At 37.2% G+C, this 4,340-nt stretch overlaps 1 protein-coding gene across 13 annotated transcripts in view; it reads left to right on the top strand.

Moving 5' to 3' along the window:
- dock7 (dedicator of cytokinesis 7) overlaps window positions 1-4,340 on the top strand; it is a 428,740-nt gene that overhangs the window by 27,709 nt on the left and 396,691 nt on the right. The window lies entirely within an intron of this gene.

Here is a 4,340-nt window from a genome sequence, read left to right on the forward strand (position 1 = left end):
TTTTTTGATCACAGGACTGCCTTTAGTCACACAGACGTCAGTGACAAATATCAGCGTCATTTCTGTACATTTCCATAGCATTTAAGGAAATACATGCATCATCATGGCGGTTACCATAATCTCCATGTCGTAATGTGTGGCTGACGCTGTTACTCAATATTTGCATGTGCTTTCATGTCGGGATTCACCTTTGATTTGTTGGTTTAATTAATCTGTCAAATGTTGAAAGCCTGTGGCAAGATATCAAATTCAATACCATACACTGAACAAACTGAATGAAATCCTTGAAATTTTGCTCAATAATGCTAGAGCCCTTGGTTGGTGCAGTGGTGGCAGCTTTTATACGGCCCACACAGTATGAACAGGAGTCTGGTGGCCCACTGTTGAATAACAAATTTGGTTATTAATATAAATAATATTATTAATAATATAATATCTTTAAACCAATGTGAGAGTTTTTGGCACAACATTTGGATGATCTGTTAATGTGTAACCTGATCGTCAATTAACATAACTCATCTTTTACCCAACTGCAGCCGACCACATCAAATGGAATCTTATTTCGGTCGGAATATAACTGGGCTTTATCCTAAAATATTTCTTTTAATCTGGGACATAAAAATTCCCCAAAATCAAAGCGATTGATAAACTGACTCACCAGCCTACAAACAAAGTAAATGAACCCTAAACTCACTCTTTGAAGGGAGTACTGTAAAAATACAGTGTGTCAGTGAGACATTTTAAATTAACATCAATAAATGAAGAAAAATGAAGTTTATTACTTTTAGGGTCAACAACGTACCTTGTACAATCCAGAAGTTTTGCTCACTGTTTTTGCAGCTCAGTGTGGCTCAGACTATTGTCTGCTACCAGCCCTGGAAAAACAGATTAAAATAATAAATTAATTCAAGAAAAAATAAAAAATAATAAACATTTCAGACTAATTGTATGATGTTTGACTCTTTTTCTATTTGATGTCTTTGATCATAGAGCTGGTGGAAACCACTCTGTTTTCTGGGTGAAAGTTCAAGCTCGAGGAGTGGGTTGTTAAAAAAAAAAAAAAAAAAAAAAAGGAGAAGAAAAGTAACGTGTTCCAACATGGAGGAGAAAACAAGGATACAGATGCTGCAGGAGTGTGGAATCTGGGTAAAAGGTCGCCATCCTTCTGGAAGTGAATGAATGGAGAATCAGCCGTTGGATTGTAAATAACAGCTGCTTTAATGAATCCCCTGTGACGTCAGCAGCTGAAGAGCAGCGTTACCTTTCACACACTTCTCACTGGAGATCCTCCTAAACATGCTCAGAAAAGGAAAATGTCAGGAAAAAATGAATTCTCGATTTAAATGACAATTACTTAAAAAAAACAATATAATCAGTTAGTCATTAGTGAAGACTTTTTTTATTTCATCAGCACTGATGCTGCCCTTTGTCTCTTATTTCTCTATTTTTAAAGCTACAGTGAGCTGAAATCTCTGACAAGTCAAGAAAAGTTAGAAAGTAGGTGGCAGTAATGAAAGTTAAAGTATAATATGCAACATATCCAAGATCTGGATGTGAGCAGGATTATCCTAGCTAGGAGGAAATACATTTTTGTAATATACCTCAAATTATAATCTGAAAAAAAAACTCTCACATAATTCCAAAAGTGTGGTAAATAAGTAAAACTAGTCAAATAAGTAAGTGAATACACAAGCATGTCGAGTGACAACATTTTTGAATAAAGTTCAGTTATAAGAATCTTAAATGGCAACATTTTCTGTTGAAGTTAAATTATAATCAAGGACCACAGGGATCAGATTTACAGTTGTACTCTCCAAATGTTTGTGAATTTCGATCACAGCTTTATATTCCACACCATGTTTCCTGCTGCACGTCTGATCCCCGCAGTGTATGAACAAGGGGGTCGTGTTGGGAGTGTGGGGGCAGGGAGTCTAGGGAGGGGGCAGGGGGGGGAAGGGGAACTGATGCAACATAGCAGGCACGTGACAACAGCCTCACCTTTCACACACTAACCCACTGGTGCCTAAAAACATCGTAACACACCCAGGGTGGACTCTCATGTACTGTACATGTGCAGACGTGACGGGACATGCTGCGGTTTAATGATGTGCTCAGCCAGCCCCTCCCGCCCACCGCCTCAGGTTTGATCCATACGTCCCAAACATTTTTGTAAAACATTAGCAAGTACACAGGTTTTCAGCTTCTTCTACATAACAGTGAGAAGAGCAGATATTTATCACCGTCCTGCCACCATGACCATCTCAATGCTGATTAAAGCCACACTGACGTTTAAGAAAAAAAAATCTGAAATTACAAGAATAAAATGTAAATTCAGGAAAATAAAGTTTATTAGCAACACTGTTAGAGGAACATGTTTTCGCCAATAAAATAATAATTTTAAGGAGATTAAAATCCTAATTTTAAATGATGTGTTTTGGGTGAGACAAGACAGAAGCAGACTAACCACACAACTTCTCATCAATTTATGATGTCATAATAGTTCTCATAAACGAATAACTTTTGTGTCATACTGTCAGAAAAGTCGTGTCGCAAACGTACGACTTTTTTCCTCATAAACTTTGGACTTTTTCTCAGAAAGTTATGACTTCAAGGGGGTTTTATTTTTAATAGAAACGAATAGAAAAACGTTTTTATTTAAAAATATACATAAAATATAAAAATATATTGTTCGACAACTAAGAAACTTATTAAACTAATTTTAAAATAACAACTAAACCAAATGCATTGATATTATAGTAGTTCTGCTGCAAAAGGGGCGGGAGTGGGTATTATCATCAAGTTCATCCGTCCAAAAAACAAACTGTGATGAAGTTAAAATAACATCATCAGATCATTCAGACCAGTGAATGACGACTGTGTTGGTGAGTCAGAGTCAGAGGAGGAAGGAGCTGCAGACACAGTGCTGCGCCTCACGTCAGCCTGGAGCAGGATCTCCAAGGATACGTGCGGGGACTCAGGCTGCAGCTGGGGTACGTGCAGCGCAGTGTTCTCTGGGAAAACACTCAGCTCAGGCCTGAACGCCACACGTCACAGCGGGTTTCTGTCAATGTTTGTTCCACTCTGGAACTTTGTAACTGGGTAAAATGTTGTGTAAATAAATTCCATCAGATTGTCTGGTTTCATTTTCTGAGGGTTATTGACTTTGATCTGGTTAAACAGGTTAATCTGTGTCATTAAAAATGAAGCACGTGTCTGCAGAGAGGAGTAAAAACTAACTTTTTTTTAGGGGCAGTGGTACTAAAGTTTTGGCAATTTATTGTCAGAATTAAAGACAAATCTCTAAATATCTGCTTATTCTTCCACCTGGGAGGGGGGTAGGGTGGGAGAGGCAGATTCAAGGAGGGCCATGGTCAATAAAATTATTAAATTGATATATAATAATATGACACTAAGTTAAATGGGAATGGTAGTCAAAAATACAATAAAAATACATTGTTTTACAAAAATAGCCATAAAAAATGTGGCTGTGTTCAGAGCCCAGTAAGAACTCTTTTCATTGGCCCCAAAATCCCTGGCAGCGCCCCTGCTTCAATATGTCTTTTTCCTTGGTTACATTTTTGCATATGTAGCTGTTTAGTGTATATGTATAAGGGGGGATTATTTTAAAGTTAAAGAATAGGTCATCCAGGTTTGACCTTCAACTTATGGCAATGTTTACTGTTACTATTCTTGTTAAATAGAAATAAGTTTAGACCGAGGTCTAAAGGCTGCTGCTGGACCATGTGTGTGTTTTAGTCTCTGTCATCTGTGCTTCATTAGAGCTACACGTGCTTCTGTGTTTGTGAGTGTGGTTCTGATGACAGCCTTAGGGTTGAACTTTCCCCTACTTCTCACAGTCACTCCTCCATCACTGAATGTTCTCCTACATTCCTCACTCAGGCAGAAGACTCACACACACACACACACAACAATGTCATTGTTTCCTGCTGCTGCAACACACACTGACTTAGACACCCTGGTCAGACTGTCTGTGTTTCAGTTCATGGCTGACAAACCTGACGGATGTGAGGAAAAAACGTTTTTAGTTATTACAGTTTTACATCAGTGTGTTTCTTCATCATTTCATTTGTCAGGTTTGTCTTTTTATGAAGAAAACTATGGTAAAGTTAGTGATTGACTAAAATGTTTTTTTTTTTAATTTAGTTGTTCAAACATAAGAATGGGCTGTTGTAACAACTGAATTAAAAACACTGATCCAAAAAATTGACAATTTTTATATTTGACAATGTTATAAAATTGACAATGTTATATTTATTTATGCCAGGTATTTATAGTTCCAGATATTTCAAGTTCATTTAATTTGCTCATTCATGCTCCAA

The sequence above is a fragment of the Cynoglossus semilaevis genome, chromosome 2, assembly GCF_000523025.1.
Source record: "Cynoglossus semilaevis isolate Cse_v1.0 chromosome 2, Cse_v1.0, whole genome shotgun sequence".
NCBI lineage: Eukaryota > Metazoa > Chordata > Actinopteri > Pleuronectiformes > Cynoglossidae > Cynoglossus > Cynoglossus semilaevis.